Here is a 27,985-nt window from a genome sequence, read left to right on the forward strand (position 1 = left end):
TCAGAAGTTTTGAGACACCAACAGTAGGTGTCACACGCCCATTCACACCTGCATGGAAGAACAGGGAGTTTATTAAGGCTCTCAAAGCCAAACATTAGGCTTCTCAGAGGAATACTGACGGGACACTGGACCATTGATCACACGACCGCCAGGTTCGGAGCCCCGTCTAACGATTTCTGCACTTCCTCTGCGTGTACCCATCACTCCGAGGAAAATGTCTAAAATTTCTCGGGATCCCTTCTTTGAGAGCCTAGATATCTTAGGGAAAGCTCTACACTAAGGACTGCTAGAATTCGCTAGAGAATCAAGATGTTTCAAAGACTTGTAGGGATAGGCATGGGGAAACTCCCTGGGCATCGCAATGGGACTTTGTGGCCTCCGAGTTTACTCTTTTCAGACCTGCCCGCTCAAACGTTCTGGTAAACGATGAGGATAAAAAAGTATACCAAATAGAAAAATAAAAGTGCCAAAAAAGGTGACTTTCTTGTTAATCCTTCCCATTTTACATTACCTAAAGCCGATTTTACAGTGGAGCGCTATGTAACTTTCATTCCGTTCTTTAATATCTTCAATATTTTAGCAAAAAAAAAAAATTAATATAATTCTCCTACATTTACATTTTGAATGCGGCCCATATACTTAGCTGACGACAGTACTTGAGTTAATGTAAAATATTTTGGTGAGGGCATACAATTTGCAACTTATGATTCGCTTGGTGGGGGAGAACCGATTTATCTTTGTATGGGCGTGTGCCATAGCTATGTGTATTTAAAATAACTTACTTTTCTATTGTTATTGTAGCAATAAAATACGAGTAACTTACATTTTTTATTTGCTCGAATCGAAGACTTCATAAAATATTTTGGCTGTTTTCATTTTGCTCCAAAATTATGGTCCCTTATTTTTATTTCTTTAATTGGTAGTTTTTCCCATCGAGTTCAATGCAACTGTTTGCAATCTGTAAAATTGAATGAAAAAACAGTTATGTATTTATTTAGGGGGAAAAAAATTAAAAAATAAAAAATGTTTAAGTTCGTAAAATTAATCCTACTAATAGCGCTTTTACATATCTCAGCTGCCAATTCAAAAATGCCCTATCTCAGCATATTTTTAATGTATTTTCATTTGATATAGGGCGTTTTTGAACCGAATTCTGAGATAGGGGGTTCTTCAACCAAATTCGGAGAAAGGATGTTTTTCAATCAAATTTTAAAGTAGGTCGTTTTTGAAAAGCTTTCTGAGATAGGGCGTTTTCGAACTGGCTGCCGAGATAGGTCGCTATTGTGTCGATATATTGTTATTAAAAACTTTTAATATTTAATATTCATAAATGGAAATTTGAATTTTAAATTGGGAATATTTGGTATTTAAGAGGAAAATGGGATTTTCCGACCTTTGGAACTGGCAACACGGGCTGTTTCGCGGTAAAACGGCTTAAAGTATCAAATTTAACAAACGGATAGATTATAACCTGGATTAAAGTATAGGATATTTTTTTAACAGAGTTGCCACCTTCTTCGAAATTAAAAATCAATTATTTAATAAGTAAAATAAAATATTACAAGAGTGTCAATGTAAAACGAAGGGGTTCCAAAACGATTTATTTCGAAAATATATTTTATGGGCATTGACCACTTTTTAAAAAGTAATATTTTAATATTGGTATCAAACAAAAGAGGTTCAAGAAATATTATTTTCAAAAATATTTGTAAAGAGAGTTGCCATCTGTATAGAAATTCAATATAAATGCCACTAGCTTAAAATGTTTAATTGTACTCTTGCTTATGAGTTCATCGAAATTTTACAATAAGGATGGCAACGAATGAGGTTTAAGAAAGCTTTATTTTGAAAATATTTTGAAGAGGGTTGGCCCAAGTCAAATTCCATGTTATCGTCAGTTAAATAAAGAATTAAAATATGAATGTCAATCGAAAGAGATATAAGAAAGCTTTGCTTCGGAATTTAAAGCAATATCCCAAATTGCCCAGAAGTGGTAACTTTGGGGTGGTGCTGCCATTGAAAAATTACTCGGGATAGACCTTATTAAATCGTAGTACTTTATTATTAAATTTTTCAAAACCATGATGATTTTGATTTTTCGAAATATGGAAATTTTCCCACGCATTTTATATGGAAAAAACTTACGTGCTCGGTGGCGTTTGTTTATATTCAAAAATTTCAAAATAAAAAAAATACGTATGTATATACTTTTTTGGTATTAGAACAAATTGTAGGCGATTCTTGTTCAAAAATGTTCAGTGCATTCTTGGGCCACCGAGCTGAGCACTCTCTGTGAGCACTCCTCTACAAACCAATTGAACACCTGTTACTGATAGATCTAGGTAACCTAGTCTCCAATAAAGCCTTGAAACCCCTGCTGGAGCTAGTGGCGTAAGGTGTGTTTAACAAAATGCAAACCCAAACAATTATTTCACACACTGATAAAATATGTAAATCAAGTAAAAATAAAAAAATATAAACATTTTCTGGTGCTGTTGTCCAGCCATTCGCTTTTTTTTTGTTTGCCATGCGGCCAAGTAATCAGCGCCGCGGTCAAAAAGCCTGAGAAACAAATGAGAAGTGGAAGTGAATGAATGAGCTCAGCCGAACTGTAGTGGAACGGTGTACATATATTGAATTTTATTTATTTTCTAACTGTTCGATAATTGGCTGGTCTCACTAAATTTCCCAACAACACGAGTAGCGCGCGAAAAGTCAAAAGTCAAATTTCTAAGCGCTAGAAAACACTTGCACACACACACACACCTTAGCATACAAAAAGGAAAAAGTACGTGGTGATTGTGTAGCCTGTAGCCTGAGGTATGACAGAATGTTGCTGCAACATTTTGCTTTGTGCAACACGCATGCATCTGCAGTGCCTGTCCTAGGAAAATATCCGGAATATTTGCGCTGCAACTTAGAAAAGTACTTTGGCACATTCATAAGCATACATATGTACATACAATAACCAAGTAAGCTAAAAAATAAAACAAAAACAAAAGCAATACCAATTACAAATGCAATAAAGCGTATAGAAACTTTTTGCCGTAAAATTGCCAAGCGAATAAGCAACGAAAACAACAACAACATCAGCAGCCAATAAGTGCAGCAACAATTTCAGGCACCTATGTATGCAGAAAAGGTTCAAGCGAAAAAATGCACTGCAGCAGCATTCAGCGATCGAATGAATTGCATACCAAAGCGGCAACCAAGCGAATAACCGAATGTCTGTCCAACCCACCACATTTTTGGACAATGCTGGCCACTTAACTAGCTGGCTGGCTGGCTGGCTGCTTGGCTGGCGCTCGCCACACATTCGCCAATAAAATAACCACAATTACTAGAAACAACAAAGCCAAAAGCTTCCAAGTCTATGGCAGCTAACAGCGTGTACCAACAACAACAAAAACAATCACCATTAGACGCCATTAAGTTATTTGGCATGCAGCTGCTGTACGAGTACTCGTAGCTGCTAGATTGCTGCAATTGTTGTTGTTGTTGTCCATAGCTAAAGCCAAACGCATACATTTTGTTATTGCCATTTGGGCCACACTTGCCCTCACGATGTAAACAACAAAGCTATAAGAATATATATGTATACTAGGGTGGTCCTTAAATGCAGAAAGCAAATTTTTACACCAGATTTCCTAATCCTCAACCCCTACGTCTTGCCGAAGTTATCACATATAAATTCTGGTACCGAGTGGAAACGGTTAAGGCGTGTTGCACAATTTATATGTGACATTCTTGACTTTAGTAGTATCGATTTTGGGTATTAGATGAAAAAAAATAAGTTTTCATTTTTTGACTCTCTATAGAGGAATCCGTACTTTGCCCCCTGTGCGCCACGTCTTAACCGTCTCCAATCCGGACCAAGATTTAACTGAAACTGAAAAAATCGTTCATTTGATTTTTTAAGGACCACCCTAATGTATATATATGTGTGTTTGTGTTTGTAAATGCAGTAACACAGTCAATTGGCAAGTGGTACAGTGTAACGTAAACATAAAAGTTGTAGTCAAAAATAGTAATCGTTGAATATGGGGAGGCTGGTCTACCGGCGACGATATGGTGTTACCATCTACGCTGATGGCTCGATGATGCGGAACGGAAGAAGTCCGCAGAAGTCGGAAATGCAAATCACTGTGGAAAATACAATTTTACACCCACCGATTTATGATCTGTTAAGGAAAATTTACGCATATACCAAAGCCGTAATAAATGTCAAACGAAACAAATGGGACGAGACTGTAAAGGCTCAAGATCTTAAGAAGGAAGAAGTAAGGAAAGGATCTAACCGAAATCATCAGAGGACAATGTACTAAGTATTGCAACAATGCTTCAACGACGGCGTATAAAAAATTAATCTCTGTAAAACGTGTCTGGTTGAAGTAGCGTAGGAATCGATTCACTATTTCCTTGGCGATGTCCAACTGTGAGATTCAAGAAACCTACTTCCTCTTATTTGAATATGCAGCTCCTGATTGTCAGTTTAGACTGAGGCCGAAAAACTTGACTTCTCCCTCATTTGCAAAGTTACGGCCGTATTCAAACCCTGTATAGATAGGTCATTCTGAGTATGGTGTGGTATGGCATCCACTCGCGAGATTCTTTTTGCTTTCGTTGTCCACCCATTGGTACTGAGTTGAAGTATCTTTTCAACGTAAATCTCGTACAGTTCGTCTATCTATCTTCTTCGTTCTTGTGGCCCATTCGAACAGGTCTTACCGAGGTCAAGCTAAGCTCAAGGTTGTGCTGAGTGTCGCTCTACATAGCCGTATTAGTTTTACGGACATCCCAAATTTAGAAATGACGTCTTACGAATGGGTGCTCCCGCGGGTGAGTCGGATTAAGGGACATACGTTGGCTACGTCGAAGTCGAGTTTGGCTAGGTATGAATTTAACCTGCTACATACAGGTATATACAGCGTCAGGTCCAGTGATTGTCTACCATAGTGCCTGATCTCACCTTTAGTTCATAGCAATTATAGCAGATGCTGCTTGTTGAGCAGTGTTGCCATTTTAGCTTTTCTCCGGATATATTTATCTTTTCTATTTTAGTTTAGCCGGAAAAATCTGTTTAACTTCTAGCTAGTTTCTTATCTTTTTTTCTTAAAAAAAAAAAAAAGTACAAACTAAGTTGTTCCTCACAAGAAGGCATCATTTTTACCTTAAACATTGACACTCTTATGAAGTTATAATAACGACCAAAAATATTTGATTTGTTAATTTAGCTAATTTTCTTAGCCGTCACTAAAATTTTGATTTAGATTTTTTAGCTTTATTTTTTGCCCATTTAGCTTGTTTCTCTGGAAGAATTCTGACAACACTATTGCTGAGCATGAAATTTTATTTTATTTTTTTTTACTGGGAGCATCTGGGCCTTAAGATTTTCCTGAAGGGTAGCCAAATGCATGCCAAATCGTTTTTTAATGCTCTTGGTTCTTATAATTCTGCAATTGTTGCTTTTGTTGTAGACCATTGGAAATAAATAAATATATGTACATACAAACACACACACATTTGGGCACATTTATTGCGTTACGGCATTTTGATGGCTTAACATTGTTCTCCACATACATACTTATATTTACAATCATTGCCAAATGCAATTCTTTTGTTGTAGCCAGCACCAGCACCGTCAACAGCAGCAGCAACAATTGGCAGTTGAAATTATAGCTTAGTATTTAGTTATGCTCTTCTATTTGGGCCAGCACAGTTCGATTTTTATTTTACTTTTATTTATTTATTTTTTTAGCTCTACCTGTGCTGCCTCAACGCTCGATTGGTTAGAATGCTAAAAGCAGGGCATTTTTTCTATACCACTCTGTGCAAATTCCTTTTTTGAGTAGCGTTTTTATTTTATTTATTTATTTTTGTTATTTTTGCACAAATATTTTGCTTTTGACGCTCGGTACTATGCTTCGTTCGATCTTAATTATGGTTGTTGCTACTAAGGCAGCCAGCCAGCCATGTTGCGGCCGCGCGCTGCTGGTGCAGCATACATACTTTGACTATTATGTTGCATTAATTTAACGATCAGTATGCTGTTGTTGTTTTGTTGCAAATGTGTTATTTTTTTTGTTGCGCTCCTTCTACTGCTGCTATTAGTGTCGCTTCGTACGCTTGTTACGTGAGAAAATTTTTAAAGCAAACATTTTAGTTGCGGTGTTTTTTTGTTTTACAAATATTTGCCTTTTTTACAATTTACTTTCCAGACATACATACATACATACACACAGACTCGTACATATTGGCCACTAACTTAGCCAATTCACTGGTGTGTGCCATTGCTGCTGGTTGTTCTTGCATTGGCTGGCCTTGTTGTTCTCACTGTTACGCTTAAATTGCCACAATTGCTGGGTTTTTACTTCGCTATGCCTTTCGTATTACTCTTTTACGAGTACGAGTATTTTTTTTTTAATTTTTTTTTATTAGCTATTAGCCATTTATTGATTTAAATTTGTTTGCACAGCTTAACCAAACGATTCCAACCAACTGAATGAAGTTGGCCCAAACTTGGGCTTGTCCGTCGTCTGCGGTATTTAGGTGGTTGTGTCTACATACATACATACATTTGTATGTACCGCCATAGTATGTACGAATGTGTGTGTTGTTGTTTTAACGAATGTAAAAAATGCGCCAAAGCGTTAGATTTCACAAGTATTGAGCACAAGTGTCATTTAACACGAATTGCGCGTAAATATTTTTGCATTACAATTAAGTACATGCCTACATACATATGTAGATATGAACGTAAATTATTTACATATTTATTTATGTATGGATAAGTTTTTATTCATTGCCAAATAACGAGTTAAAATTTTGTAAGACTGTTTAACCCAAGGATATATGGATTGCTTTAAGAAAAGTGAATTAATACTTAGGATTGGTTCCATGGTAGAGAGATAGAATGTGAGTTAACTCTCGATTGTGAAGACGGCCATTAGGCTCTATACAAAATGCTATAAAGGCGTAAATTCATTTTGTATTTTTTAAGATTTTTATATTTTTATATAGCTGATCGAAATTCAGTTTAGTTTCTCTGTAAATATGTATATTAGACCTGACCATCTTACAAGCAAACAAAAAAAAGCTCGCCGTGCACCCACTGAGTCTAAAGTATTTTTACAAGAAAATTTCGAAAATATTTGCTATGACCGAACCTGGTGGTCGCCTTTTTACATTTTTTGTCAAATCTTCAGCATTTCCAGTGGAATCTTAAAGTATGATTTCCGCCTTGGCCAATTCGTCTGCTCTCTTGTTGTCTTCTACATTCCTACGGCTGGGAACCCAGACTAGAGAGATAGACATTGACTGACATGCTGAGCGTAGCTCCATTTTGCATTCTTTGACTAGCTCAGACTTGGTATCAGGAGACGATATAGCTAGCAGCACCGCCTGGCGGTCTGAGCAAAGCACTGCTTTTACTTTTATAGTTGCACTATTATTTAGTAACCTACAGACCTCACATGTGCCCAGGACTTCGGCCTGAAATATGCTGGCCTGGTTCGCCAGCCGTAGGGATCAATTGGCACCAAGCTCTTCGGAATATACTCCTGCTCCCACACCGTAGTCTATCTTTGTTCCGTCAGTGTATGTAGATATAGATAGCTTCCTTATCATCTGCTTGGCCTCTTCTCCTTTTCCTTTTAGATGGAAACCGTCACAGTACATTCAATCCAAAAATCTATCGAACCAATGCTTAAGATGCCCAAAGTTCTTCGTTTCCCGCAGCCCGGTCTCCCTGAATCTTAATGCTGAGTACATTAAAAAACCTCCTTAGGAGTGACTCCGCCACCTTCTTAATAGCAGCCTCTTCCGCCTGAAATAAACTGCAGCTGGCCGGAAGGCTGTACTTAGTAGTAGAAAGCTCTCGACAGACAACCCCTCCATCAATCCCTCCTTCCAGTTTTTTATCAACATATTCAGAATTCATTATACAGGGGCTTTTGAGTCGACACATCGTTGTCTAGGGGATCTCCTTACGGGACGGACCTTTAACATCAAAATATTCCGAAAGTTTTCAAGCTTAAAATTTCTTCGTTATATCTATCTATAGTGCATTTTTGGAAGGAAAATTTCGCAACTACCAAGTTTTTCAGGGGACTCGGCAAATACTTTGTAATTTTGAATTTCTATTTTTATGAAGATTCGTTATATCGAAATTTATTACGTTGACACAGTTTGTTCTGCGCTATTCTATGGCTTTTTATCTATAACTCGGACCTTATGTAGATCCTTAGGCGAGGTAAAACGTTGGTGATCATTAATCAAAGCTCTATTAGGACCATGGCAAAGCAGGCACCGAAGGTGTGACATTGGGAATTTATGGAAATCAATAATAAAAGGAAACCCATTGCAAAATAGATTACGCAGGCCATGCACGTAGAAGTTTAACGGATGTGCGCAATAAAGTACTTACTAAACGTCAAAGTCAAGCGATATCTGTCTATGTATAAGTACATACATAGATATTTACATATGTACAAACCTACACAATTATGCACATACATATATAAAGCCTATTTATTCAAACAGGATGATTAGAGTAGGTTACTAAAAGGACAGAGGGGTTTTAATCGTAATTCTGTGCAATTTGCATTGTTTTTAAATTTATTACGAAGAGAGTATGCGCACTCTAGTAAATATTTATTTTAATGTCATTCAATTTAATTTGAATCAATTGATATTCACCGCCACCGGACGTACGAGCTCGCGGTGAGACAAGATGAGTTAATTGACTTTGAATGAAATTTTAGAATACTCGCAGAAGTGGAAGTGCATAGCAGCGGAAATGGGCAGAAAACGGATGTGCCGTAATACATATTGGCTGCATAAGCGCTGGACATAATGCTGGCTTAAAAATGCATGTTAGCTCGTAAGTACATACATATATACGTACAAGTATTTTAGTAAAACTACTTAAGTGTCTTTCAGAAGGGTTGACTTTGAATTAAAAAATAATATGTTTCACCTGAAAAATTTTTTATTTTCCTTAAGCTTCTACTAAAGGGCATGTTATATATAACTATATAACTATAACTAGTTAATTGTTAAAATATTGCTTGTGAAAACAATGAAATATTGCTTTAAGGCGAAAACGGCCAATCTCGTGATAAGCTGTTTTAATGAAATGCCACAACTTTGTTTATGAATACCTATATTTAGAAGTATGCGCGTAAAAATTTAATCAAATGTGGATGTGTGCTTGCTTATACGCACAAATGCATAACACTTTATGAGTTGAATTTTAAAAGCTAAATCAAAATCCAATATCATTCAAAATTAGTGGAAGCAAGCGGATAGAATGTAAAGTGTATAAAAATGTCATACAAAAATAGCCTCAATATTTTTTACTGTTCTAACAAATCAAACAAGGGCATATAAAAATATCAGACATTTAAGAGCAACACTTTGCATTTAAAATTGTGGCAAACAAGTACACCGAATTTTGCTGATTAAATCAGTGCTAAACAACCCAACAGGAAAGGGTTGCTGGTTTATAACAGTGTTGAATGGAGATATCAAATAAGCGTACCTAAAAAAGGCTGAAATTGTACTTAAGCTATTCATAATGTACCTAAAATCAGTGACCAAAAACGCGTTCCGGTTTTGATTTAGTTCTGCACGAGAACAAAATGAGAACAAAGGGTTCGGTAACGTTCTCAAAATGAACAAAATGAGAACAAAACTCTGAAAAACGTTCTCAAAGGCGAAAGTATCGGAAACGTTTTCAAGGAGGATCAAATAAGAACAAAAGTCTTGGCAACAACTCGGGAACAAATGTTTTAAGAGCTTAACGTTAAGAATGCGTCTGCATGTTGGAAGAAAAATCGTTTCAGTGAGAACCATGATTGTTAATTCTAAGCCAGAGGAAAGCTGGATTATTTAATTTTCTGTGGAAGAAAGTTCGTGTCTTAAGTCTTTCGTTTACTTAATTTGCATAGTTACTTTTCAGTTATTTTTTTGATTAATTTTATTTTCAAACTTTTTAACTAATGAAACGGTCTTTTGTTCCCGTTTTGTCCTTTGACAGCACGTTCCGGAGACTTTTGTTCCCATCTATATATATAAAATAAAATTATAGTTTAAAAAACCAAATCCTCCCTATTATAATTGCCATTCGTATTTTCATCAGGTATGTAACTTGAGAATAGAAATCGCTGCATCTTTTAGGCGCATCAATATTACATAATTACAACCCGAGCTAATAAAAGGAAGGTAATAAAAAGGAGCTTACTTTGTGCAACTTCTTGGGGGTATTGGGCCAAAGAAGCTGTTGATTTGATTGTCAGCAAGCTTTCTGAACGCGATATTCTGTCGGTTCCTCGTGGTGGACGCACTTTTAATCACAGGGTTACTTGGTTCAATTGCCGTTGCATGCACGGATCTGGAAAATTTATGACTCCAGCTCTTCTTGTTTGAGGGACTTTTACAGTCATTTTGTTAAACAATCAAGTGGACTCTCGAACTCCCTACAATAGACCAAGACAGAAGCTTTTGTAGATAAATCTGTAGCCGTGGTACTGGCATACTCTCTCAGATAAATACACACAGAATTCCAATTACACTTTCTGAAATAAATAAGCAGAGGAACGACGGTTTGAGATCCGAACCTTTTAGATAGCTCGTGAGCTTTGGCCTGACTATAGAAGAAAAAAACAGTGGATGTGGTACATTGATACAGCGTTGCCGTTTTCAATTCGTTTAATTACCCAGAAATAAATCAAAATTACCCACAAATCCCCACAAAAAATTTCTAATTCCACGCAAATTACCCACAAGCAAAATTAATTTTTTTAAGTTTAGTTTCCTTCCCAAAGCTTTGTATTATTCTTCAAAATATATAACTAGGGGACGCACAAGACATGTTAACCGTCCTAAAATCTTAAGCTTAACAGTTTTTTATGAAAAATAATGATTAAAATAGTTTTAGAAGATTTTTAACTACACCGAAAATTTTTAAACTAATAAAAATATTTAATATAGTTAATTCTATTGTTACTTCTTTTTTACGTACACGTTGATGGATAACAATAAGCGAACTAAAAACCTATGCACATATGTACATTAGGGGGTCTTTAAAAAATATCAACATCATTTGGAACCCCTTTATTTCGTTCTACGTGTAAAATAGACATACACCAAAAAGGAAAAAATTTCTATATAATTTATTATCCGATCAGTTCGTAATTTATTTAATTTTATGCTACCAAGCTAGTATGGTTGCTTAGCGAAACGTTGGGCCAGAAAGTGGAATAATGTAGTTTTATTCGCACAAGAAAAAAAAAAACATAGATCAGACTAGACTGGTAACATAAAATTTAGTAAAAATTTTAAATCAATATTTTTGAAAAATTTAGATTTGCAAAAAAATCTCGAAAATTCAACAAAGTTTCGACTTCGACCGGCTATATTTCAGCGGGTATACGAATTTACCTACATTTGTGTCACCCTTAACAATTAAAATTCCAATCACCTAGATTTGGTAACAATATATGTATGTACATATTCGCATGTACGTATGTATGTATGTATATATGTACATGTGTGTTATCTTTTTCAGTGCGCGCATGCGTATCGAATTTTAATTGTGTCGAGCTACAATAGTTTCATATGCATGAAATGAACTCATAGTATGCACGGAGTAAACAACATTGCCTAATGTATTCTCGCACAAAAACAAAGCGTATGTGAGCCGCACAATATTCTAATAATTAATATATATATATTTACAAGTCTTTATTACTTACAATGCCACATACATAGAAACTTCAGTACCTATCCGCGAGTTTAATGTCAGCTACATATTTACATATGTACATATGTATGTGTGTAGTATTTGGTGACTATTTTTCTAATGCGGTTGGTTGGTTGTACTTTTAATTTATTTTCGAAGTACTGAAATATTTCGTGGTTATCGATGTCAACGTGCTAAATTGCTAGACAAGTTTTATGGAATTATCAATTAATTAATATTCACCTTGAGCCAGCCATTCCTGAATTCACGATAATACGTGACTATTCGACAAATTCGTGTTGGTTTTCAGGCCATTTTAATGAAGTTTTTTTGTTTATTTATTTGAAGTTGAAAGGCTTTAGAGATAACAAATAGTTCAGTCAGCAAGATTTAGAGATTAAGCTTTAAAATAGAAGATCGATTGATAGAGATCTTTGGAGCAGTTTTTATTTCGATTTTTTTTTGTCTAGAATCGATACAGAATTTGATTTACGAATTGGAAATTCAAAGTGTCTTGCTTATGGAACTGATTAACAAATAATTTAATTGATGTATAAGAAATTTCATATAAACAAAACTGTTTTTAAGATATGTTAGAAAATGATGAGATATTAGATCTGTCGTCCCTTATTTTTAACCGACTTCACAAAAAGGAGAAAGGTTATCAATTCGTCGGAATATTTTTTTTTTTATGTGTGCATAACTTTGGACAACGTCAACCGATTTCTATAATTCTTTTTTTAAAGGAAAGGTATTACCTCATAGGTGGTCCAATATTAATTTGGTTTGCTTAAAAATTACTTGTTAAATATTTCTGTTGCTTGAAAAAATACTTTGCCTTTGTGAGAGCTGTGAAATTATTTAAGAAATTTTAGTAGAAGAAAATTTCTTTTCCATTTCAGTTTTCAAATGAAAACACACTTTTTTGTGAAAAAGTTTTCACAATGAAATTTTTAACATAACTAGTTTTGTAGCTGTGAAAAAGATTAGTTGGACACTTTGCTGAAAAACATAATAAAAAGAGGAAACCATTATCTCTTACTCTCAGTTATTTACCAAATAATTTAATGCTCGATGTTAATGGAAAATCGTTTAATGATCGAGAATGGCTTAAAGTCGTAGAACGAAGTGATAAAGTGAAAATATAAAATTTTCACAGAAATTGAATTTTTCATTTTTACTTCACCATTTCATAGAACGAGAATTGGCCCACCGTACACTATGCTTCAATGATAAGAGTCTTGCCTCCTTATTGGTAGATATGTCACCTTTGGAAAATTTGTGTGCCCAAATTCTACTCTGAAACTGAAATTAATTTTATTTCCTCTGTGTGTGTAGTCAAGCATTTGAATGCGCTTTAAATTATATTATACATTTTATTTACATTGTAATTGCACAAATCCGTCTGCAAAACAACCTGAATAGATAATTTTAATTAACATCATTGAAGAGATACTGAGGATTATCACAGACATCCTTATATGACACTGCACTAACAAGCCATACATATGTATAACCTAGGAATCTGGTCCAATGATCTTCGTTGCTTCTGTGATTCAGCTGAAAAGATGCATAGAAATAACGAAAACGTCTGCAAACAAATTAAAATTATTGCATAAACAAAATTATCCATTAACATGAAAATATACATATGTACGAGTATGTAACAGACGAATGTTACATACATACACACGCACTTTACAAACAATGCAACACTGTGGTGTGTTGCATGCGCATGCGCACACGCGCTAACTGCAGCTTGGCATTGTCAAACAAATGGTACCAAAGTACCAAAGAGATAATACACACCTACGCAAATATTTAAACACCATCTTACCCAACTGCTTATAATAAATAATGCAAATGTACAAATACGTACGTATTGTGGCCAAAAATTGCAACAGTCAACGTTGAAGGACAACCGAATGCTCTGCCCTACTTACTCGTAAATACTTCGCTACCGAATGGTACGTGCGCCCATTATGTCAAAATAATAATTGCCAGTAATAAGTAAATATTTGTATACAGATTTTCTACGCCTTTACTTTTGCGCGTTTAAATATAATTTTTAAATTATTGCGCTTACGTCAAAAGCTGCTCGCACAATAAATCGTTGGAGTTGCTTGCATTGTTGTTGCATTGTTACGAATACATACATATAACTTAAATGTCACATGCATATTGCGAACAAAAAAAAGCGATTCAGCTAGCGATGGCGGCAAATATCAAAAGTGTCACAATTATTTTGCATACAAAATGGTATTGTCATCTGCATGGGAGTTGCCACCTGCCAAGCAAAGCAGTTTACATGATTAATGATGTAACTACTATTGTCGTGAGTAAAAAAAAAAAAGTGACCAAGTAAATTCAAATTGTAAATACTGAACTGTCCGTAATTGCTGATTGTGCGAAATTTTTGAATTTTTGTAATTTTCGGACGAAGTTGGCAATGTAGATTTATGTGGTGCTGGTGGTTATGTAATATGCTAGATTTCTATAAAAAAAATAGAAACAATAAATAAACAAAAGAAAAATAGGCGAAATTGGCCAAAATGGCTTTTAACTTAATCAGCTGACCGCAAGGGTACATATGTATGTATGTGTTAGTACATCTCATTTGGAAGAGGAGGTTGATAATTCCATTCGATTCCAGCTAACTGTCTCAAATCTGTTGAATTTGCTTTTTGTCCCCCTTTTCCAGGGGTTGCATCTCACCATACTGATTTGCGTTTTATTTTTAATTCTTTCTTTGCTATTTTATTTATTTTGCTTTCAGCATAATTTACTCTCATATATGTAAATACATATGTTAAGTCAGAGGCTGCAAAATTTATTATTTACGAATTCTCGAATTGTAAATTAAGTAAATATTTGATCTTCAATTCGCTTTGTTCAAAGAAGTTTTTTTTTGTCGGCAATCGCTTTTAGCACATGAATGCGAAAAAGAACATTTGAATATTTGTTAATTTCTTGAGCAGTCAAACGAACAAAAACAACGAAAAATTAAGTAATCATTTGTTCACGTCATTTCGTTGTAGGGATTTTTTTTTGGCTTTGCTCAAAAGTGGCGACGGTAAGTCCCGGCAAAAGAACTATGCTAATATTAGCTGAACGATTTATTCAAATAAGATTTATGTAAATTCAAAAATCACCTTTTTTTTAAATAAATGATGAAAAATTTGTGAAGTGTGATTTTTGTGCATCGAGGTAGGTAGGTAGGTATTGCTGTCACTGCAGTAAACTTAAATTACATTTTACAATCAATGCACAATAAATTCTCTTGGCAAGCATTCATCGTCCACCCATTCCACATGCACTTGGCAACTCGGCCAAAACATTCTGCCAAACAGCTAATACCTAATCGTAATTACCGCTATGCACGTAATACGTAATTTAACAACGTTGCTCCAAGCTGAGACATGCAATGCAAAAATTCACTCATGTTGTCCGCAAGTTTTTTGATTTGTTGGCGATTTTCATGCAATTACAGCTTCAAAATAATGAATGCTGTTGATAGTTTTGCTTTATATAATAGCGTTTTTTTTTTTGTGGCGCATTATTTTTAGTTATTACTAGTTCTTTTGGTATTTCGTGTTGTTGTTTTTTTCAAATTTAAGTAACAATTTTTTTACAATTGCTATTATTCGCTTATGACTTCCTGTGTTGCTGTTGCTGTTGCTATTGCTGTTGCTGTCATGGCATGCAACTCCATTGATAATTGCATGGAAAATTCTAAATTTGCTCTTATAATGTTCATAACTCAATGGCACTCGTTGTACGAGTATACTTTATTAAATTTTTGTTTAGCTATTGTTCCCTATTGCTAGCTCATATCGTAATACTATTTTTCATTTGGTTTATTTTTTTAGGTTTGACATTTTAATGAGTGTGTTTTTGGTTTTTCCTGCTACAGAAATATTTTTATTGTACTATTTATTTATTTTAGTTCAGTCCTATAATTCAGACGAGAAGGTAAAGCGAATTGCAATTTTTAGTTCCTGCAAGGTAGTCGGCTTGGCCACGACTTATCTGCAAACAAGTTGGACTCATAGATCGAGGCTTTATAATATTTTGCATTTCTTAACTAAAAATTCTGACTAAGATAGTAAAAAGTCTTTCGTAAGAAAAAAGAAAGACAAGTGGCAAGATAGTTCGAAAGACTTTTGTTATTCTAGCACGAGAGTTGAAGAAAAAAAAGCTCTCTCCTTTACCACTCGTGGTGAAAAGCTATTTTGAGAGGAAGCATTTATATATATACACATCATTTAGCTGGTGTCACTCCAACAGTCGCAATGGGCAAGGCACAGGCGTGCCAATCGAGAGATCCGGGTTCGAGTTCTGGCGCAGTGGATTTTTTTTTTCTATTTTTAGTCTACATTTTTTCTTTGATAATTTACTTTTTCCGAATTTTTATTTTTTAAAGAGGATATATTTTTATATTTTTAAATTTTATTTAATTCTTAGAAACTCATGTAATGTAATTTTTTCTTTTTTAATTTAATTTTTTATTTATTTAATTATCTTTAATGGTATGTTTTTTATAAGAGTATATTAGTCGCGAGTGTCCAGCCTTCAGCAGGCAAAGACTCGAGTTACTCGGCAAGATACAGCTGAAGACTCTACAAGCAGTAATCGACAAAGGATCAAAGTGTCTATCAAAATTCGGAACGACATTGCTTCATAGGTCGTAAACGTATCTGGCAACGCATAATCTAACCTAACCTAAATTTTTGCGACAAAATATTGCGGGTTGGAAATAATTCTCTTTTCTACACGCTTAGGCTCGTAAAAATTACAATGGTGCGAAATGATCCCGAAAAGGGGCCCGAAAATGTCCAGAACTATAGCAACGAGCAGTGTTGCTATAAATAGTTTAGAACTAGTATGAAGCCGAAAAAGTCCCGAACTAGTCTCGAAGTGGTGCCGAATTAAGCCCGAAAAAGTCCCTAAATGGGTCCGAAACGATCCAGATTTGTTTTCTTTAGCACTTCTTCTTAATTCGTCTTGTTTTGCACAAATGCTGCCCATCTCGGGAGTACACGAAAAAAACCAAAGGCAAAATAATTTCAGTACTTTTTACTGCATATGGCGGACTTTAAAACCTTTCGTCGTTTCGAATGTAGTTAATTCCGTGCTTTTTGACACAATGAAAGATTCTGCAGCGACCACGTTAACATGACACCTGGGTCTACATAACCGAAACAATCCTGGTTTAAAGCAGTCTCCGAAAACTTGTTGTGCAGGGACTTCGAGATTTTAAGAGTTAAGTGAAGCTGCACGTTTCCATAAAAAATTAGCTCTGGAAATTTAATAAATTTCGGAACACTAGCGGTTTTATTGAGGACCCTGTAGACCCAAGTACAGTAAATGCAAACAAAGAGCGTTGAGCATGGAAAGTCTATAGACCTATCAAGTTATTTCTGGAACCAATTAGAAGCAATACATTTCACATAATTAGACCCAGTGATCATTTAGATACCATATAGGGCTTTTAGTTATACCCATGACCCTAAAAAAATCTTGTTACTCCGCAAAAAGGTGGATAAGCTTCTAATATCCATAACTTTCAGTTCATTCGGATTATGCCAAAAGCTTTTGCCGTCCAATGGCAGAGCAGATGTTCAATAGTTTTCTCCTCATCTGCGTCCATGTAATTCCGCTTTAGTTGTTCCAGGGTGCGCCCAGTTTAGTTGCGTGCAGTCCAAACAGACAATATTCGGTGCAAATTTCTGTCACTATACTGTTATCTTGCCATTTCCGGTTAAGAAGACACTTTATGTATTGAGAATTTATGAATGGCCCCATTGTGTCAGCAATATGACAAGTTGGTCCCATTTGTTATCTTTCATTTGCCATTTCTACGAATTTTTTATTTAGTAGAAGCTTGCATGTTTCAAGAGGGATGCCAAGTGAGTCCCTGAGATATCTGTATCAGGTAAAATCGTTCCATGACGCGCAACTTTGTCAGATTCGCGATTTCCTTTGATGTCGCAATGGATATGGTGGAAAGGTTGTCTTGTGACAGAGTCGGAGATGACAGCCTGCCTACTTCGCGAGTTTATGAGTGGGCATCGTCAGCAACTTGCTTAAGGGCATGAATTGGTTGGTGCGCCTGGGGTCGACTGGGTCAGAGTGGTTACAATGCCCTGGTTTGGCCACAAGCTTAGTCCCAGCAGGGTTTTTTCCATTGTTTAGCAACACTGGCCGATTATGAGATCTCATTATACAATATAAGATAGAGAAAGGAAGACAAGATCGTTGCTAGAAAGAAATACATATTATGTGTTATCTTGAAATTGAAAATTGTCCGCGATATAACTGTAAGCAGTAACTTTGTTACGTGAGGCATCCTAATGTAAAACTTTTAAATAACAGCCCAAAACCATGAATGTATGTATGTATTACAATTCATTTACTAACCAGTTTGACAGGTACTCATAAAAATATGCAAATTAGATGCGCATAAAATTTCACTGCGATGCGTACTTACATATGTACATACATACATACATACCAAAGTATGTACTTAATTTCGTACATAAATTTCCACCATATCAATTCATGAATTAAATGAAAAAAGTAACGCCATACTTAAAAACAAGTAAAAGCGAAAACTCTCACTTGGCAAATGACAATTTAAATTAAACAAAAAAAATTTTGGAAAAAAAAAATTGTATACTTTTATTGCGCTACGTTTTTGGAGCATTATTGTACTTACTTACGAGTATAGCACAAATTCAGCGGATATGCTGCTGGCCAAATAAATGAATGACTGATTGCAGACTGAGTGCGACGCGTCACTCAGCTGTGCAGTGCCGTTCATGCGACGTTTGTGACGCTTGGGACGTGCCAAGTGAAATTCCTGACAAACTGGTAACCCGCTCAGCGGATATTCTTGCAAAGTTGAAAACAAAAGCAGTTAAAAAAATATATATGTAGAAATTAAAATGCCGGTAAAAAATGCAGTTGTTTGTATTTATAAAAGCTTTGCCTTTAATAAAATTTATTAACTTACAAAGTTGCTAGCATCTTTTATTCGGCAATGACGGTGCGTTAAATAAAAAGCAACAGGCTATATATGTACATATGCACTTACATACATATCGTCGGTGATACTGCAAAACGGTCTATGTCTATTAGTACCCTTGACACTTAGATGGTCTCTTACTTGCATCGGAATGTATCTGCAAATTGTTACACCCTAATAAACGAATGACAAAACTGTCTACCTTTGGCTGTTGAAGATGAACGATTGCCAGAAGCGATCAGATACAGATAATAGATCAATTAAGCACCAGAGGTAATAAGTGACATAGAACATTTTGCAGTATATAACCCACGATATGTACTTGGAGTGCAATGGAAGTGGCGCAAAAGTGAAATGAAGTAAAATGAAGAGTGAACGTTTTTTTTGTTGTTTTAAATGACACCAATTCTTCTTTTTCTTAATTATGTTTCCCCATTTTTATGACTGATAAAGAGAGGTGTATGTATTTTTCCCCGAAGACTGATTGAAAACAAAAAAAGAGAATCATTTGAGCAAGGACGAGCTGACTTTAATAGTTATTTATTTACTTTTAATTAGCCCAGGCCCTGATAGGCAGTGCTTTAAGCATGTAAGTGTAGCAATTATTTAAAATTGTTTTCTTGTTAATAAACAAATAAAATATACAAATTTTTAAATATTTTTTATTTTAAAACGGATAAAATATATTTGAAATAGAAGATATAAATTAAATTTGGCGCTGCATGTATAACTTCGTTGGATTTAAAATTTTTGAAACAAATTTTCAATTTATTTAAAACCGCGCCTTAAAAGAATTTCCCGGATGGGAAAAACCGAGTCAATCACCGAACTGTTGGGGGGCATCGACGCGCTGCCGGTGGGCAAAACTAGCTAGGTATTCGCCTTTAGTGAGCAGATGGGACTGTGGAATCTGTGTGGATGCGGACTGGTCACTTCTCCCAGCGCAAAACAACTGACTGTGACGGCGATGCATTGCAATCCCATTTACCCTTTCTGCCTTGAAAAGGATGAGGCGACTGACAAGTTTCTTTCACCTTGCCGAAATTGAAAATACTCGTAGTTTCTATGAAAAAACGTTTAGCCATTTTGCTGTTGCATAATTACTCTTTTTGTTTTCAACTTTTGTTTTTACAACGTCACGTACTTACTAAGCAATTATTTCTAGCTATGCATCATCACAAGTTGTGTAAATGGCTTGAGATCTTAGTTATTTGCAATTGTATAACACCATTTTTATTGCTAAGTAGGTACTACACTTTTTTCGCTACTTTCTACACTTATCTTTACGTCAATCAGCTGTCCAATCGGTAATTAGTAACCTCCCACGATTGAGTTTTTAAACACGCCATTAAATACTATTTTATAATTTCCAGCTGCATAGTAAATAAATAAATAAATAAAATAAATATAAATACTTGGAGCTATCGTAATACAATCGACGCTCATCGTTAAAATATTAGGCAATACCTGAGATTTCGATTTTTTTTCTCAACTAGCAATTATTAATATTAACATTTAAATAATTACATATTTTTAGTTGTTGTTGTTAATTTTAGTTTATTTGCGCGTATAAAATATTCATTTGGTTAGCGATAATATTTTCGTACTAAATGTCTTATTTTTTGTAATGAACGCGCTTTCGTTGTTGCAGCGCTGGGTACTTAATCGTAACATGTACTTACATCTGTACATACATACATACATATGTATGAACATAATAATGCGTGTACTACTTGTACGCAAATAACCTTAAACTTCAACTCTGTTCATTAAGCTTTTTAAATTTTTGTACTTTTCCCCAGTTCCTCGGAAGTGCACTTTTTGCCCTGCTTGCACTTTGTTCGCGCCTAGAAAAATATACGAAAATGTTAAGACGCTAATTAATATTTTTATTAAAGCTTGATTCTTTTTTTTTAATTGTTTGTTCAGTTTTTGTTAAATTAATGAGCAAAATTTTATACTTGAAAATGGTTTATTTAAATGTAGCATAAATTTCTTTATTCAGTGACACCTTTGCAAGTGTGCCTACCTGGCTTCGTCTGCCATATGTACAATTTCCTACAACGCCACAGTACCTTAATACAAATACAAATACAAGTTTGTTTGGTAGCGAAATATTCAGCTTAGTCTGAAAGCGCGATTACATTACATTCCCCAACTAGTTGTTTCGAATAAATCATAAATGAAGCAATGAATCAGAGCTTTGAGCTCCGCTTAGCTATAAAATGTTCAGCTGGGCATTAAAAGGGTAGTAAGATAACAAATGACAACGACATACACTTAGAAGTAATGTTGATATTTTAAGTACAATTGTACTTTTTTCATTACTATTAGTTTTAAAAAGTACAAAAGTACAATTTACCGATTTTAAGTACAATTTCAAAACATCAAAAATACTTTTTGTACCAAACACTCAAATCTCTGCTAGCACTTTGATTCTTAATCCGTTTACATTTAAGTAAAGGGACATAATTATATTTCATATCTGGTTCAAAATGAAATGGCGAATTGTAATTTTGAATGTAAACAAGAGGGGCGTTATGGTAATATTCATTTATTTATTTTGAAAAAATTTAGTCATCTCATTTTATGTGATTTATTTTCATTAACGGATCTATCTACTGTATTAATTTTTATTATTGTCTTCTTCTTTGAATGTACTACCCTATTTATTTTTTTTTTTTTTTTTATGTATAGCTCATTGTCTGCCAAAAACTATAAACATAAATTAAAATTTCAAAGTTTTATCAAAATTTCCCACATTTTATTCAGAATTTGGGAAAATATTTTTGTAGAACATTAATTCTAGTATAATAATGTGCAAGTTTGAAGTATCTAAAAATAGCGTTTATTTTTGTATATATTTGTTCTTCTATATAACGAATTTTTTAATATTAAACAAAATATGGGAAATGCCATCAATTAAGAAAATCACATTTTCTAAATCATCTACTTATTTAGTCGTAACTATTTTTGGCAAAAACATTTGAAAATACACCATTCTGCACTGGAGGGAGGTTCTACATATAATATGTATCGCAGAATATCCAGCGTGAACCCGAATGCTACTGGAATAATGTAAATTCACTATAAAGTACTAATAAACTAAGCATTATTCTTGTTGAACAAGTTTTTGTTAAAGAATTTCTAAATTAAGTTTTATTATTAAATTATATTAATGATATTTTTTTTTTTTAATCTGTTCAACTCTGCCCAAACCTGCTCTGAACACATTCAAAGTAATTAAATACATATGTATAGTAAGGATGAAATGCAAATGGACTTATAATTTATTGTCAAATCTTAATACAATCAAAAAAAAATTTTTTTTTCTGAAATACTAGATAGCAACAGGCAAAAAGATGTTCCACAATAATAAACAAAAAAAGTCACAACAGAGGTGTACATATTTAGATAAATATTCATTGACTGTGAAGGCGAACGCACTGGTGCTTCTGCCCAAAAAACATTCGAGTAAGAATGATTAATTACCAACAGAAAATAATTAGAAATAATGTGAACAAAAAAAGTCCAATAAAAAGTGTGACTATTAGCAATGCGCAGAAAAAAAAAAACTAAAAAAAAAAGTCGTAATAAATAAATAGAAATAGAAATAAGAGTTTGTAAAAAAGCAAACAATTATTGGCATTTAGATTGGCTTTGTCACAACGAAGCCCATTTTTAGGCTATTATACGAGTATGTATACGTACATATGTACATTAGGATGGTCCAAAAATACATGCGGGGGGAAAAGCTTAAAATTTTAAGCTCTCATTATCTAGGATTTTTCTAAATGGAAAAAATACCAGCATTTTTTTGTAGTTTTACCGCAAATCCCATTAAAATTTCTATTTATTTTATATAAGCAAAACACACTTTTTCGTGGAAATGGTATAGAATTCTTGAAAATCAATATTTTTCGGGAGACTTCCAATAATAATACTCAATAGCTTATTGTAACATTTTTTAATACTGACGATTTTTTTTGGAAAACTCCATGGGCTTTGAAGGAGTTCTAAATATCATGTTTTTTAAAAGCAAAAAATACGGGTATTTTTTTATTACATTTAGAAAAATCCTGAAACTTTTTTTTATACCACCCTAATGTACATATATATATATACGTAGTCTGTACTATAGATTTATGAATCTTTATTTGCATTTAGAAGAAAAAATGTCGACATCGCCAGCAAGCGTGGACTCATTGGAGCCCAACGAATACCAGTCAAGCATTACCAAAGGCGACATTCAGCGGCAACAACAACAACGACAACAACGACAATAACAATCACTATAACCTGACCAATAGTCGCCGGCATATCAGATTAAGTTTGACTGCTAATGCGCAGCGCCGATGAGCTGTGACAATCAGGGAAAAGGAATAGCAATTCAATATAGTACATACATATGTATGTATGTATATAGTCAGTGGCGGATTTACCGTAAAGGCAACATAGGCAGGTGCCTAGGGCGTCGAAATTTGAGTTGCAACTTTTTTTTTCAAGTTAACTAATTTAGTATTTTTAAGATTATAACTTATCAAGTGAAAAAAGTTTGTTGATGATGGCTTTCTTTAAAAGTTTAAAAAACTTTACTTAAGGCAAATACCACTTTTTCATCTTAAATTGTAATAAAAGTATAGTAAATAATATAAATTTTAATCATACTATTTACTGCTAATTGTTCCAAAACTGGTACTTTTACCTCAAAATATTTTTATTATCGGAAAAAGGGCGGCAAATTCTGTATTGCCTAGGGGTGACAAATATTCAAATCCGCCACTGTATATAGTGACCACTAAAGGGTATAAAAAAAAATCAAGTAACGTTGTATGCTATTTGTGAAAGAAAAATACATATTCATATTCATTACTTTTTTTCGGCCGATATTTATTACAAAGTTGTTGGTGGCATCAATTGTAAGGTTCGCATGCACTCTTGGAATGATTTTATTTTATGTAAATTTTTAAATACAAACATATTTAAATATTCTATGATGCTATAGGCAAATTTATCAGATTCACGTATCAAGTCATTATGTAATAGTGTATGTCTGTATGTTTATAGGTGTGCAGCATTCTAACTTGTAGTAGTGAAAGACAAAAGTCATGTGTTTAAGAAAGCAAAAAGTGGGAAGATCAATGAGTTGCAGGCGCGACGATGAGTTTTAAAAGCTACGTGATTAGCATAAATTGAATCGATTTGGTGTTGATTGTTGTGGAATGTGCATGGAACTAAAGGAACAAAGGCAAGGCATTTGAGTAGATATTGGGAATTAAATAAATAACGCCACGTTTAAAATAATGGTGGTGACCCATCATTGAATCTTCCGAAGCCTCATTGAAAATGACAAATTTATACCAAATAAGCACAGATATATACATGTGTACATTAGGGTGCATCATTTTCCATTAAAAAAAAAAATCGGTAAAGTTTTTCCACCGATCCGGGCAAACCGATACAGTGCTACTTAGACCTTTGGCTCCGTCCAAATTGGGAAGGACCGCTCCGAATACCTGGAGAGAAACCTAAGCTTTAGACATGGCGATTCACTTTCGTGCGACGTTTTCCATCTGATGTTTGAAAGCGTAATAGGGCGCCCGTAAGGACATTGGAAGACCTGTCTGCAAGAGACAATTGGCAAAGTTGCTCTCGGCTTAAAACGACAGACGGTTATAAGACGAAATAAGAAGAAGATGAGCCAAATCGGACCATAAATACTAGTTTTTTCAAATATCTGGTTTCCGGCACCAGCAATCGCGTACAAAAAACTGTAGCTTATATCCAGATGACCGAAGGAAATATATATGTAGTACATAAAAGAAAATTTAACAAAGTCGATTGAGTAGATAAGGATTGTATATGTATTGTAAGAGTCGTCATATGTACATACATCAGACCCGCTACTCATAACAAAAGATTCAAGCATGACTGTAAGCAGGAAATCAAAATGAAAATTTTGTCAGACAACAATTGCGCAAATGAATTCACGATTCAAAAAAAAAATTACACACTAATAATGACACTTTGGAACATCAAAAATTAAAGTAATTTTAACTGTATCAAATGCCGCACTATCTTTGTTGCATAAGCTTTTATGCTTGGCTAGCCTACAGTCACTGCACTTTTCCGCAATTAAATTTTTTTTTTCTAACACCGAACGGCACATGCATTTTCGCTTTTCGATTAACTCGAGAGGCGCAAATTATTATCTACATAAAAATTTAATGCAACTCAAGAGGGGCGTTGCATTTTGTCGACAATTTGTGGCTCTACAAGTGTTTCCGAGCATTTCCTCAATTTGCGACGTAAACTTTTTTTTGCGCCATTATGGTTTAATATTTTGTGATTTGGTTATGAAACTTGTTTAATGAAAGTGTCAAATTGTTTTTGCCTAAATAAAAGCGGCAGTGAAAGTAAATAATCTGGCCACTTGTGTGGTCTGTTTCCGCCTTTCTTTCTTTTAATCGCCAAAAAAAAATGTACACAGTTTGTTTTTTTGCATTAAAGTGGGTGGGTCAAACTTCTTAGAATAAATTTGTGAGTGTTGGGTTCTAAGTGAAGAAGTGAATTTTAAAGTGCTCGGCGTGTAAAAGGGTAATGACTTGAAAATACGTACCTACATATACATATATAGGGTGATTGAAGGGTGATGCAGATCTTTGACAGTAATTTTTTGTGATATGTTAATATAAGTTTTTATTTTATTTTATTTTTTTCAGATAATTGGTACTCCAGGCTTTGCCAAGCTTAGGCATGCAGCTCAATTGAAAAACGTGTAAAAGTGATCCAAATGTTTTATGAAAAAATTATCATTCTGGAAGAAGTACATTCCGCGCATTGCGTGATTTTTCGGTCCACATAATCGGCCATCTGAGGCAACAACCAGCCGCTTGGTGCATAAATTCGAAGAAACTGTATCGGTACAAAACGTGACAAGACCCACGTGTCTTCGTACAGGTCCTTATTGCTATTTTGGCGCCGTATATTTAACAATTGCATCCTCGACTTGGACAATATATTCCACTTGACAAAGGCTCTATTGCGAACACAGTTCCCATGACGCATTACTTATTTCACGAAACAACGGAGTCAAATGGCCGCCGAAATCTTGCAATTCGACACCATTGGACTTCTCTCACGGGGCTACGTGAAAAAACATGGTCTTTGCTAATAAGCCCAAGGCGATTACTGAGCGGAAGAATGAAATCATATGCTGCCCGAAATATGCCAAAAAGTCATGGAAATTTTGAAAATGCGCATCCTGTGTTGCCAGAGGAGTAGTCGTGGTGTGTATTTAACGGATATTGTATTTCATACATACAAAATGCTATTTTGACAAATTTTTTTTTTTGGGTTTTATTTATATCAGAACAGCTGCGTTCTTATTAAATCACCCTGTAGATATATTCGTATGTTCTATTTTCGATTCAAGCGCACTCGGCTCCACCGCACACTCCACGGAAATTTCCACAGATTTGCTCTATCAACAAACAACATTAATTATGCATGTAAATTTAAATTTCTATAGATTTATGGTAATCATAATTTTTGTTTGGTTTTTGTTTCGCTTTTTCTTTGTTTGTTTGGTAAGCCTACAAACTCGCCGGAAATTAAGTACGAATGCGAAAAAAATTGTTATTGAGCAGGTACGTAATTGCTGATAAATTTTACGTGACTATTGAGGGTCACTTTTTGCTTGATGTAATCCTAAATCTGAGCCTAGACGGGCAAACTACTTGATCCAACTGTGAAGTCATTCAATTGACGCTGGTTTCAATCGACCCAATCACTTTTTTTTTAGTGAAATCCAAATCTGAGCTTAGCTTACGACTCGAAAGGTCTATCGTGAATCGTCTCTAGTGTTAAAAAAAATGGTTGGAAATACACGTAAGGCCTTTCTTTCCTTAACAAACGGAAAAACCCACAAACGTAAAAACCAAGCTAATAGTTAAAGACGGTAGTCCAATCACTGGGATCAAGTGAGAAATCATATCACCTATGAGCATTTAGTTAACGTTCTGTGCGATAGAAGGCAAGAAGACTAAGTCCATGGAATGGACCAAGTGAGTTTTCATTTTTTATTGGTCTTAAGTAGTACGGCGCAAAATATATAGAGAAGGACGTTACAAACAAACGTGAAGCGAGCTGTCAACTCAAAGACTATTCATAGCATTGAGGTACCTGGCTTCTTTGGCATAGATTTGAACGACCTAAAATTCATGAATTTGAAGGAGCGATGATGTGTCCTCTATGTCAATGACATGACTGACGCAATGCTTAATCAAAATTGGCCAAGATGATCCAGGACACTAGCCCACTGATTGATTGATTGGGTCTAGCCTAAATGAGGTTCCTAGACAACCAATCATGCTTTATCAAATAATTGACCGTTTAGGGCCTCCTTAACCGAATCTGCCTTATAAACATAAAAATGTTAGAGTTAGCAGCTAATAAAAACGAATAATGTAAACTAGTAATTGTATTTAAGTACTACATATTGCATAAAGTGTTTTATGATTTAACTTACTCATTATTTAGAAATAAATACATCAAGAGCTGACCTATAAAGAGATAAAAGAAGAAATTATTTGTTATCAACTATAAAATTAATTGTGGTAGTAAAAGATATGTAAGTAAGTAGAAGTAATAGACTCGACTCGGATAATTAGAAGTTGGTGTTGGTGGTGTTTTCCAGTTTTTTTTTGCGAAAATGCAATTGCGCACAGAGTAACGTAGTCCTCATAATATTAACATCTAAATTTTGTATTTTTCTATATATGAAAATTTTAATTTTTTAAAAAATTGCAAAAATTCAACAAAATGTGACACAAAATCTGATAAATTTTACAACACATTTTTTGCAGTTATTCATATGAATTCATAAACTCGCTTATAGCTGCTCAAAGTAAAAATTTTGCCGAGATTTTGTCATTTAAAAAATATTTTTTTTTTTTAATCTTCATGGATGTCTTTTTCTTATACATAGAACAACAAAGGGGTGTCCATGATATTGATATTTTAAGGACCACCCTAATACAGAGAGGATATTTTTCCCCTTTGGTTTGTTTAGTATTTATACGTATGCCCGTCTGCGTCTAGTGCCTACTGGTAGTGACTCCTGAAGGCATTTTCGGATATCGAGTAGCTTCTAGAGCTACTAAACCTTATTCGTATCTCTTGCCAGACGGCCAGTAGTGGGAAAAAGAGAAAAA

General features: G+C 34.5%; 1 long non-coding RNA gene across 1 annotated transcript; it reads right to left on the minus strand.

The window, feature by feature from the left end:
* Positions 1-874: 874 nt before the first annotated feature.
* Positions 875-27,370, minus strand: LOC118751562. The gene is made up of 2 exons (XR_004994557.1): positions 27,301-27,370; positions 875-958 (listed from the first exon to the last, which is right to left on the minus strand). It is a non-coding gene; the product is annotated as an uncharacterized LOC118751562 (long non-coding RNA).
* Between the last annotated feature and the right edge of the window lie 615 nt (positions 27,371-27,985).

The sequence above is a fragment of the Rhagoletis pomonella genome, unplaced genomic scaffold, assembly GCF_013731165.1.
Source record: "Rhagoletis pomonella isolate Grant_MI unplaced genomic scaffold, Rhpom_1.0 Rhpom_scaffold_00802, whole genome shotgun sequence".
In the NCBI taxonomy this organism is placed as follows: Eukaryota; Metazoa; Arthropoda; class Insecta; order Diptera; family Tephritidae; genus Rhagoletis; species Rhagoletis pomonella.